At 44.0% G+C, this 12,608-nt stretch overlaps 1 protein-coding gene across 4 annotated transcripts in view; it reads right to left on the bottom strand.

The window, feature by feature from the left end:
- The window catches only part of LOC137420986 (semaphorin-4C), a 276,482-nt gene that overhangs the window by 116,199 nt on the left and 147,675 nt on the right, over positions 1-12,608 (bottom strand). For 2 of the 4 annotated variants that reach the window (XM_078772086.1, XM_078772084.1), the window contains one exon: positions 11,900-12,021. The exons of 1 other annotated variant lie outside the window; for it this stretch is intronic. The gene's annotated coding sequence lies outside the window, so the exon portion shown is untranslated. Of the gene's footprint in view, positions 1-11,899; positions 12,284-12,608 lie in introns of those variants that run through there. One more of the 4 variants, XM_078772083.1, reaches the window with a different exon arrangement.

Raw genomic sequence — 12,608 nt, 5'->3', positions numbered from 1 at the left:
GGGGAGAAAATAAAATAAAAGAAACAAGCAATACAGCAAAGGAAATAACCCAAACCGACAAAACACCGACGGGGGGAGGGAAGCCCCAAGTCACCAGGCCGCGCACGAGGTACGACTCAGAAAACGATTAACTACACACAAGTTTGCACGAACCACAAACCAACACCAACTAGAAACACACAATAACACGTACACAGCAAAATAACCAGTGGAAATTTGACAAAGACAAGAATGGGAAAACACTCAAACTTCGATGCCGTGGAGAGCTCGAAGCACGCCTCACTCGCCCGAGGAACCGGAAGTTTTTCGGAAGAACTAACTAACCTAACTAACTAACTAACTAACTAACCAGAAGAACCGGAGCATCATGGAGGCATAAATAGGTAGGGAAAAAATAATGACGTCATCGCTCACGTGGTTTGGCCGCCATATTTGTTTTAACACAAAAGCCTTATAAAACCACTGAAAATACATCCTGGCGAGGGTTTGAAATCTCTGCTCTTTCTTGTTTTCATTGTAAATGGAATTATATTTAGTGAGAGAAAAAAAAGAGACATTACTTTACTATATATACATAATGTACATAACTATATGTGCATAACCTCCCATATGTACATAACCATGAGAGCATCACATTGCAAAGGAGGAATACAAGAGGAAGAAATAACTTCTGATTGGTCATATCTCTTTCATTCTATGACGTCAACAATTTCAACCATCCATATCTGTGGAAAGTGGCTTTTAAAGGAACAATTTAAGCTCCGTTGAGTAAGATCCTGGGTGCTGATGGCTTCAGGTCCTGTGACATGCTGAAGTCAGATCCAGCTTTAATGACAATTAACAAGTGAATAACCCCATACATAGGGGTATGACCGATACATCCTTACATCCTTATCCGATACATCCTTACATCCTTATCCGATACATTCTTACAGACGGGGTAATTCTCCCAGAGATGGCGTATTTTATTTTGACTCGTAATACCCCGTACCACAGGAAGTGGTGCTATCCCATAGATTGGGATCCTTCACACCAGTGTTTTTATCACAGGCAAGGCCAGGAGAGTAGGAGATGACAAAAAGCAACTTATAAAAAAGTATAAGATCTGAACCGGGCATCCCAGAATGATGAGCTATAGTGCTCAGATGGGAACGCAAAACAGGCCAACTGCTGCTTTGATATTATAAAGCTTGGAAATTTGAGGCTAACTGCACAGTAGTCTCCTTACGGGTTCACTTTGCTTCATGTCGAAGTCACATGATCATTCAATTTATTTAACCCAAGTAATAACAAAGTCGTAGCAAAAGCATTTTGTGGGCCATTTCAAACCATGCTGTTTAACTGCAGCCTCTGCATTTAAAACTTCAAAATTAGAATTGCACCATTACGATCCCCGTGTGGTTTTCCACAGGGATCACTACACCTGCCACCTGCATGAAGGGAACAATTTTAGGCACAGCTGCGAGGTTGCTCAAGTGCAGCTCGAAGAGAGCCAAACTCCATATACCAGGCCATACACCTACACCTCCAACAGCCTCCCCCACCCTTCAGGCCCCTGCGAAACTGCTCACAACAACAACTTCTTTAAACATTTCAAGCATAGACCAAAAGGATTGTGCGTTGGCTGGAAAGATGCCTAAATTGGGTCTCAAACTGTCAAGCGTAGAATAGGGAATGATGCAACCCATGCTCCTTGGAATGTTAATGCTGACACTCCAATGGAACACACACACACACACACACACACACACACACACACACACACACACACACACACACACACACACACACACACACACACACACACACACACCATTTTAACAAGAAAGGCCGGAAGAAAACTAGATAGATAATTATTGTGATGTCAGCTGTAGGTTGTGGGACAAGGAGGGGCTTGCCGTGTGGTTTGTGACAACATCTCTCCTCAACATCCTTGAATATGTGCAATCTGTGCTGGTTTAATGATACTTATTCTGTACGCAAGGATTTTATATATTTATTTATTTACTTATTTGTATACATAGTCAAGGCTCGTGTAAGAGCCAACACATTAAACATGAAAACATGCACGGACACACAAAACATACAATAAAGAGAGTGGGAGACAAGATAGGGAGAGCGAGGGAAGCACACAAGTACAACAGCAAAGAACAGGGACACCGGAAGATCCGTGGGAGGGCATGGGCTTGGGGGGTGGATGCAGGCGAAGGGGGGGGGGGGGAGAGGTATAAAACACATGGACACTGCTAGGACTTCCAGGAAAGACGTTGGTAGTTCAAAAAAGTGGATCTGGGGTGAATTAGCGAAGGTAGAAAAGATCAAGGTTTTGGATGGTGAAGATAAGAGATGGTGGAGAACAGCTGTTTTAAAGACCTGGAGGGAGGAATGGAATTGAAGAGAGTTTAGGAGTTTGTTCCGAGGCGGGAGAAAAGAGGAATGAAAGAGTGAAGGTGAGCAGAGAGTCTTTCTTTTGGCAGTTTTACCAGAAGAGGCTTGCTGGCAGATCTTTTTCGACCTGTAGGAATATTTGGGGGACAGAGCACAGATAGAGCTGGGGGAGCTAGGCCGGAGAGGAGTCGGTAGAAGACAGAAAAACCACCTACCTACATGCGGTGAGTGAGTGAAAGGCCCCCGGAGTTAGCTTCATCGCAGGAGATTCCAATGATTCTGAAAACTTTGGTTTCTGCAGCATGAAGCCGAGCTAGGTGTGAGGCAGGAGCACCAGCCCAGAGAGGAGTGCAGTGTTCCATTGAGCTGTGGATGAAAGCCTTGTATGTACATAACCATGTATGTGGTTATGTGGTGAGGTGAGGAGCTCAGGTGTGCCAAGGAAGGACTTCGGACGACAGAGGATGCCCAGTCGGCGACTGGCTTTAGATGGGAGGGTTGTCCAGTCGGTCTTTTCGGAGAGACATAGTGAGAGCGTGAGATTGGTCAGAATTGAAAGACATGTTCCACTTGTTTGACCAGTCTGTGATTTTGTCCAGGTCTGCAAAGAGTGAGGAGGCTGCAGACTGCCGATCTGAGGAATGAGGTATGGAGCGGCAGAGAGTAGAGTCATCAGCAAAGAGATAGAGAGGAATTTCCAGAGAGTTGGAGAGATCATTGATGAAGACCAGAAAAAGCACAGGGCCCAGAACACTGCCTTGGGGAACTCCAGCCTGAACAGGAAAGGGAGATGAGAGAAATCCATTCAGGGCCACATGTTGACAATGACCACAGAGGAAGTCTGCAAGCCATGCGTGGAGATTTCCATGGATACCATAGGGGGAGAGTTTGGTGAGCACAGCGGGGTGCCAGACCGTATCGAAGGCACATTATATGTCCAGGGAGAAAGCTCTGATTTCCTGTTTGGCATTGAGGACCTCCATCCATTGTTGAGACAGCAGAAGCAGCATGTCCAGAGTAGAATGACCTGGTCTGAAACCAAATTGATGATCAGATATCAAGCCATTGGAGAAGAGGAAGGATTTGATATCCGAAGCAATGATGGATTCCATGATTTTGCTGATAAATAGTGAGCAGGATGATTGGTCTGTAGTTGCTAGGATCTGTTTTTGCACATTTTTGTGTAAAGCGGTCATGTTGGATGATTTCCAAGATGCTGGCATATGACCTTGAGAAAAAGAGAGGGTGAAGAGAATAGAGAGAGGGTGTGAAAGAGCGACAGAGCAGGATATTAGGACCCATGGGCTGATGCCGTCTGGTCCAGTTACAGAATCAGAGTCGAGGTTTGACAGAAACTCTCCACCTTGTCAGGAGAGAAGGACACAGAGTCCAAGAGCAGCTGGGTTTGACTGGGTAAGGTGGGTACAGAGAGAGATGGGTTTGGCACACAATATTTTGAGGCAAACACAGAGTTAAGACATTCGGCTTTGTCATGTGCAGTGTCAGCTGCATAGCCCTTTGAGGTCAGGGAGGGGATGGAGAGGGAGAGGGAACAAACACCAGAAACAGATTTGACCAGACACCACCAGGATTTTGAGGAGGGAGACAGGTTTGAGAGTTCAGTCTTGAGATTGGAGAGATATTGTTTCCTGGCTCTCCTGAGGGTAGACACACACTTGTTCCGAGCTTTGTGAAAGGAACTGAGATTACCTTCAGTTGGATTAGCCTTCCATGAGATGAAGGCAAGTTGCTTCATGGCAACTGCCTCACCACAAGCTTCAGTGTACTATGGACGGGAGGAAGGGTATGACAACTGAAGAAGAGATGGGATAAAGCTATGTATGAGAGAGAGCAGTTTACTTTGGAAGAATTCCCAGGAAGAGTTGATGTCAGAGGCAGTAGAGTTGGGAGACCAGTCCAGATGATTGATGGCTGCTTGATGACCGTGCCAGTCAGCCTGAGTGAAATGCCAGACTTGTCGGCGCTGAGGAGGCTCTCTGAGAATGGCCAGAGAGATATCCACTTTAACAAGGAAATGATCAGAATAACAGATTGGAGCAGAAGAAGAGCAGCAGACATTTGCAGGGAAGTTAATGATAACCAAGTCCAGAAGAGAAGATACTCCATTGACTGAGATCCGGGTCGGGAAATTGGCAGATTGTGTCAGTCCCAGTGAGTCGCAGAAGTCCTTTGCTGAGGTGCCATAGCTGGTGTGAGAGGAACCCACACCCAGCCAGCTGGCATGATGACAGTTGAAGTCGCCACATATGAGGAAGAGAGAGTTTGGATGAGTTGATAGAAGTTGGTCCATGTTGTCAGACAGCGAAATATAAATTGAGTCATCACTGTTTGGAGGACGGTACAGAACACATATGAACAAAAGGTGGGAGCGGAGAGGAAGCCGTAGCCAGAGGTACTCCTGGGGGTGGGATGGAGAGAGGGCAGTGCAAGGAGAGTGAGGTAGAGAGTTTTTGATAAAGATAGCAACCCCACCACCAGGACGAGGATCAGGTCTATCATACCGGAGGAAGGAGTAAGCAGGAAGAGATATTAAGGAATCAGAGACATCTTGAAGGAGGAAAGTTTCTGTTAAGCAGATTATATCTGGTTTGTCAGAAGCAACTTGTATGGAGAGATCAATCAGGTTTGAGTGAAGGCCCCGGATGTTTGAGGTCCATACCGTTAGGGAAGAGGAAGGGGGAGCATCGGGTGTAGGACAGGGGAGGAAAGGGGTAGGGTAGGATGAAGGGTGAGAGGGGGAGGTAGGGAGAGCTGTTGATACTGTGTCGGAGATTGCAAAAGAGTTAGGAGAAAGGGAAGGATGAGGAGGACAAAAGGTTTGATGGTGATGGGATGAGGCACCGTGAGGGGTTGTTTGAGGGGAGGCAGAGCAAAGTCGAAGGTTGGAGGAGGTGGAGGTTTGAGATAGAAGGGAGACGAAGTGGGGAGGAGGCAGCTTTGAGGAGGGGGGGAAGGGGAAATAATTGGAGAAAGATGGTTGGGGGGGGGGAGATTTGAAGGGGAGGGGTTGGGGGGGAGTTTTGAAGGGGAGGGGTGAGGGGGAGTTTTGAAGGGGAGGGGGGAGGGGGAGTTTTGAAGGGGAGGGGGGAGATTTGAAGGGGAGGGGCAAGGAGGAAGATATGCAGGGGAGGGGCAAGGGGGGAGTTTAAGAGGGGAGGGTGAGGGGGAGAATTGAAAGGGAGGGGTGAGGGGGAGAATTGCAAGGGAGGGGTGAGGGGAGATTTTGAGGGGAGAGGTGAGGGGGAAGTTTTGAAGGGGAGGGATGGGGGGGAGTTTTGAAGAGGAGGAGTGAGGAGGAGATTTGAAGGGGAGGAGCAAGGTGGAAGATTTGGAGGGGAGGGGCGAGGGGGTGTTTAGGAGGGGAGGAGTGAGGGGGGAGTCTAGGAGGGGAGGGGCAAGGGGGGAGTTTAGAAGGGGAGGGGTGAGGGGGGAGTTTAGGAGGGGAGGGGCAAGGGGGATTTAGGAGGGGAGGAGTGAGGGGAGAATTGAAAGGGAGGAGTGAGGGGAGAGTTTGGGAGGGGAGGTGTGAGGAGGGAGTTTAGAAAGTGGATGATTAATGAAAAACGAACATTTATTACAAACTGGGTTTATTGTGATTTTCAAGTCAGAGATCCGTTTAAAAACGATAGAGGAGGGGTGGAATGAAGGTGAGTTTAGAGAATGTAGAAAGGAAGAACAGTGAGAGATTGAATTTTTTTTGAAGTGAAATGAATTGAAGAGGAAATTGAAAAAAACCTTTTAAATAGGAAGAAAAACAGCGTGTTGTAATAAACCACTGAATAAAACACTGCAGGGGAAAGTTTAAACATATTTAAATAATATTTCAACAAAACCGTGAAAAACATTCTGGGAAAATTCCCTAAGTGAGGACGTGGATTTGAGAAAGAAGGAGAAAGGGTTGAATGAGTATGGAGGAAACTCGAGTTGGAAATGCTGGAGAGGTGGAAGAAAAAGGAGATAAAGAGGGCGGGGCACAAGGCGAGACAAGGGGGTGAGAGAACAAGCACATGTCCAGGAGGAGAGAAGGAATTAATAAAGGAATTTTAATTTTAATTTTAATTTTTTTTTAACATTAGACAAAGGGTAAGATGTTCGTGGGAGGTAGGGGGAGAAAAGAAAATCAAAAAAACAAGCAAATACAACGAAGGAAAGAACTATTCACAAAATACCGACGGGGGGAGGGAGCCTAGAGAGACCAAGCCGCACACGAGGTACGAACAAAAAACGACTAATTACGCACATGTTTGCAATAATTACAAAACCAAAACTAACTAGAAACGCACAATAACACATACACAATAAAATAACTGCTAGAAAAAAAGAGGAAAAAAAAAAGGCACGTGACATGGATGGACTGGGAAGGGACAGATGGATGAAGGGGCAGATGAGAAAGACCTAAGAAGAGGCAGTGGGAACAAAGGCCACTAATCTGTTCTTCATGATCAATTGTGTTTTCAAACAATTAAAACGATGCAGATATTGCAATGAACAACAATGCTACACCTTTGGACCACTTCACATCCAAAATCAGACGCTGTTGCTCGAGGCCTAACCAGTAGCAATTGTACAAAAGTAACAATGTCCCCAATCTATCAACAAAAAACAATTTGAATATATTTCCTACAGTACAAGAACATTCCCCTTCAGTAAAAATGCCAATTGTATAGTTTCCTTGCATTCATCAAGACATCTGCACACCCCAGGCCAATGGAGATTTCGTCAAGGCCGTCGGCAGTGGGTCAGGAAAACCAAACACTGATATCTTCCACAGCGAGCAAGTCTCCAATGACATATTTGTACAAAGATTTGCCTTCTCAACAAAGCTTGTGTTTGCACTTTGGCCAAGGCCACGGTACAGCAAGAGTTGAATATTCAATCTAGACAGCACTTAGGCCTGCATTGGAGCAAAACCAGCCACCTGGATTGCAGTCACTAAGGAACAGGATGCCTAGCTCCCCGACGATAAGCAGATTATTCTATCCAAACGTTTCCTTCATGTGGATATGCTAAATGGTTTGATATTTTTCCTTCAATTCCAGAAAAAATTAATACTAGCTTGTCGGTGACGATAATTCAGACTTGGTAACTGGCTCAAGACTTTCCAATTGTAATGCTGATCGAGAACAGGAACAATTGTCTGTCCATCCACCTTCTTCTCGTCCTGCCTGTACATCTGTGTGCCTGTACTGCTGGCCTGCTTGTTCTACTCGGAACCATTATTGGTGTCATGGACTCTCAGGATCATCTTGCTTTTTTTTCCATGAGCCTTGACCTCATTCTTTTGAAAACAAAACGAGAAAATGGTCCTTAGACCCAAAGCACAACAAAAATAATGCTAAAATGACAAAAACGCAACAGCATGTACACAAAAACAAAAATATTTTACAAAAAGACCCAAACATGCAGGATAAAACATCGGGGCAAAATTAAGTTAGAACTACGCAAAGTTGCTTTTTTTGGAATACAAATATCAAGGCTCATGGAACAGCAAAGTCACCTTGGGTTCTTCTTCTTCTTTCAAATGGGCACATGTCTGCGGGTAGCATCATTGGCTGAGGTGGGCGCCACTGTGCCGCTGATATACTGTATATACACTGCATATACACTGCATATACACTGTATATGAGGACAGGAATTTGTAATTTGTTCATGGTGCTGGCAATAGCTCACCCATTCGCAAAGGACACCATGGGATCTTTAAAAGTCCATAAACTGATGCTGGCAGACGGGAATCTCGCTTAACAATATCCATCCTCGGGATGTCCATTCATCCCCTAGACATAGCGACCCCCCGGGGCACCATAATAAAGTATATTGTGTTAAAGAGATAAGTAATTTTTTTTTCTTTCTTTTTTTTTTTTTTGTATACTGAATCGAGGCTCGTGAAAGAGCTAACATTTATTTCACAAATAAATCAACCAAACAAACAAAATATATAAAAAGAGGGAGCGGAAGACAAGATGGGGAGAGAAGGGGAAGCACACAACCACAACATTTGAGAGCTCCCCATGGGGAATAAGATATGTTAATGATGATGTCATCGGTACCTTAATTATGACGTCATAATTTGACAAGTACAATGCTTGATTCAATCAGAATGAATTTTTTTCTCTGCAATTCTTGTTCCAATTGATACAAAATTTTCACCATAGGAGTGCTTCCTCCTGTAGAATATTTTAATAATAATTATGATGTCATACGTCAGGTGGTACAGGTGCCATCTTGGAAAAACCGAAAAACGTGCACCTCTATATCTCCAAAATCGCGCTATGGAAAAATTGAAACATGGCTCATTGTAAAGAACTCTGCATGGGGAATAGGTGTTGTTAACGATGGTGTCATTGGTGCCGTAATTATGATGTCATAATTCGACAGGGGCAATGCTTAGTCTGATCAGTTTGATATTTATTGAGCATGATCTACGCAACAATTATTTTAGAGAATATAAATTTTTGATGGCATCGCTCACATGGTCTGGCAGCCATATTGGATCAAAGAAAAAAAAAAAACCTTCAAAAACAGAACAGTTGGCTCCCTTGACTGCGCAGGGTAAGTATTCTATGAATACTATCTACGTTATTTACAATTGAGCTTGTTTATTGCTTAACGATATCCAATTTTAATTTCAAGTTGGAGAATATGCACTGCATGTTATATCACCTGCTTTATTGTATTGCACTGCATTTAATATGTGTATATTTTTTGAGAGAAGCTAAACACACTAAATACTAAATTCAGTCAATATACCATCAATACACTGGTTCAAGGTGCGATTTACCTACTACGCATGTGCAGCAGTTATTGCGACAATTAATTTCCATTAACGTTATCACGATAGTAAATGGAAAGCATGGTTATCTTCCCATTGCGATTGGTGCCCAGCACTAATATATATATATATATATTTTTTTTTTTTTTTTTTTTTTTTTTTTATATAACAGGATTAACACAAACAGGATTATAAATAATTAATTGACAAATGTAGGGAACTTACACGCCCAGACCAGGAGTCGAACACAAGTCCTTTGGTCAACCGTACCATTGCTCTGCCATCTGAGCTATCTGGGCGACCCAGAGTATCCCATATCTAGTGCATGAGCAACATGGTTTCCAGTCACATCGGTACCAGAAGCTACGCTTGTTTTGTTTTTTACACATCAGTACAGTAAACCTTAATTATTATGTCAATTGACAATTTGATGTCAATTGGTTATTTACCGCAGTTGTATTTGAAAAGAGCAGTTTGTTGGCCCTTGACAACAAAAACATGTCAGAAGGAAATTCCACAAATGGGAGAAAAGAGGAGAGGTGTGTGGAAAGCCTGTAATTTGGGGCAGGGGGTCACTGGATGAACGTTTGCATCCCGGGAAGATGGAGAGAGTCAGAACGAGCAAGAATGGAGGAGACGCCGCCAACATGTCTGAAATGCGAGAGCAACTGGCGTTGTACTTCGGCCTCGTTGTGGGAGATGCACATAATGTTATGAGCTTTAGATTGACCAGAATCCATGTGAGACAGATGTGCTGCTGGGGTGCCAGCCCATAGTGGACAGCAGTACTCCATAGAGCTATGGACAAGGCCGTGTCAGCTCTGAGTAGTTTTGATTTTTCAAGGATTCCGAGTCTGCGGCTGGTTTGGAGGCCAGCTTTGCCATGTGATCGGCCCACAAAGCTTCTTCCAAGGAAAAGACACTTCCAAGACATTAACTGCATCAATGCCAAATATATATTCTGCAATTATACCTTGCCCAACAGACCAATTCTAAAACAAAACTAGAATGGCACTCGGTAGAGCGCATACGTCCACCAGGCTGAACAGTTTACGTTTTGTATCCCACTGATAGGCCGGATCTGCTGACCTGAACCAAATTCTAATTGGCTTGTCCTTGCCATCGAACCAACTCATCCACCACGTTTTGTCATAATCCATCCACAATGTTTTGAGATATCATAATATACATAAATTCATCCTTGTCATACACCCAACCTGCACACCAAGTTTCGTCTGAATCCGTCCACAACTGTTTGAGATATTCTGTTCACAGACAGACAAACTATCAAACAAACAGACAGACAAGGGTGAAAACCTAACCTACGTCCAACTTTGGTGGTGGAGTTAACAAAGTTTATCAACAAAATGTCTCAGAAGGACATGTATGCCAGGAAATGTATACATCTTTCCAAAAAGACAGAAATATAAAGTTTAAACACCATGGTCGTTTAAATGTATTGAACACACAAACACACAACATCGAGGCAAAAGTATGCTTCACTTTTCCATTTACTCTTGAGCAGAGTTGAACCGAGTTTCAAAGTTTGACTTGCACTGCCAATCTGGCCCCCGGTTGCACAACAAAGATGCCGGAGCGCATTTGGCCATTCCCTGGCTTAAAGCACGCGTGCGATAAACTATATCAGCCAACCATGCCTTCAGGAACACGTGGTTAACACCATCACAATCAGCTCTTCAGCTTCATGGGGATAACAAAAACAAGAATCCATCAATGAGTGGTTCAAAGTATTACCCCTTGCTTTCAAAATCGAAAACATTAGGAATCAAACTCCATTCAAGAATGGCAAAAGCTGCTCAGTTAAGTTACAGTTTGTTTATAAACTCCATTCAAAGTGTTGCTCAAAAGCAAACAAATTCGGCTTCGATATTAATCAGCAATCAGGAAGACGTTCGTTTACATTAACAAAAAAAACAATAACCAAACTGCCATTCCCAATAATCAAACGAACCAGTCAAAAAAAGCGAAAGGTGTAATGCTAGGAAGAGCAGATGACCTAGACGGCAGATGGTCGACACAGACCCTGGCGTGGCCTTTATGCCACGCGACCGTGGTGGTATTCTGCCACCTAGTACAAAGTGCCAAGGTAAATGTTTACACAGTGTGTTTGTTCAAACAGCAGACCAAAGGAATGCACTAAGCAAGCTCGCACAAAATGCAGGACGTCCATCAGCTTTTCTCTGCATTACGACGCAGTGATCCCCCTTCTCTCGGATAATCAATCAATCTGCCCATCTGGGGTTTTCTGCCCCGAATCTGAAGATTAATAGAGAAACAAGATCTTGGGGATCTCCAAAGATTTGGAGAGAAACAAGATCTTGCAAAGGTAGAGATGAACCTCCCAAACCACCCCAACCGCCCCCGCCACCTCCTCGCCCTCCTCCCCAACCGCCTTTCTTCATATTCGGAGCAAAATCTTCAGGATGAAAATGCTTCAAGCAAAGCAGCAAAGTATCAATTGTATGGCACATCCTATACTTGTTGAAAAATAATCAATGGAGTGGAAAGAGAAGCACTTCCAAATTTAAAATGAAATAGATAAACAAACAAAAAAAAAATCAAAGAAATGACTAAATCAAACAGAAACGTGGTACATCCGATTGCAGGAAACAGCAATAAGATGAGAAGACATTCTTTTTCCAAACCCCTTTTTCCAGCACACACACGGCATCGAAACAATTAAATCTGGAGTACACGTACCTTTCTCGATACCGGGATGAAAAATTAAATCCTCAGCCTGCAAACACTCTTTACGAGCAGGGCGAAGACGAGTCGCGCAGCGAGGCTCTGAGGGACCCTTGCTCGTTCCGCCTTCAAACCTCCTTAAAGAATGCAGGAGCACAGACGTCGGTTAATTTGCACGGCTCAGGCTCACAGCTCCCAGGCCAACCGGGGATGGACAATGGGAGGGCAAAGGCGGAGGGGCAGTTGGTGTGTGTGTGTGGAGAAGTGGGTTGTGGATGGGGTAGATGGGGGGGGACATTGGAAAGGGTGGCAACATGGCGAAGAAAATTTATAGCAACGGACGAAGGCACATGGTAAGACGATCAACAAGTGCGCCAGGCGTACGTTTGTACATACGTGTATGTGCATACCGTGAAAGCCTCGAGCAAACCCCCATCATTTAATCTTCCCAGCAAACAGGGGTCATTTCAGTTATCCTTTAACTTTATCACTGGGATGAATCTCTCCTCACTGCAGGCCACTGTTAACCCTCCATGACAAACAAACAAGATTATAACATTTATCTTTTAGATAGCAAGATAATCTGAGCTCAAGGTATTTTGTACAAATGTCAGACTTTCTTTCTTTTTTTTTTGGAAGTTTAAAGTTTGATGAAAGTCATCAAAACTGTTATCGTCACAAATATACTCTGTCTGCGTACATCGGTGTCTGTACGGATAACTGC

This window comes from Myxine glutinosa, chromosome 2, assembly GCF_964187855.1.
Source record: "Myxine glutinosa chromosome 2, kmMyxGlut1.1, whole genome shotgun sequence".
Classification (NCBI taxonomy): domain Eukaryota; kingdom Metazoa; phylum Chordata; class Myxini; order Myxiniformes; family Myxinidae; genus Myxine; species Myxine glutinosa.
This window is presented reverse-complemented; position numbering and strand designations above follow the sequence as displayed.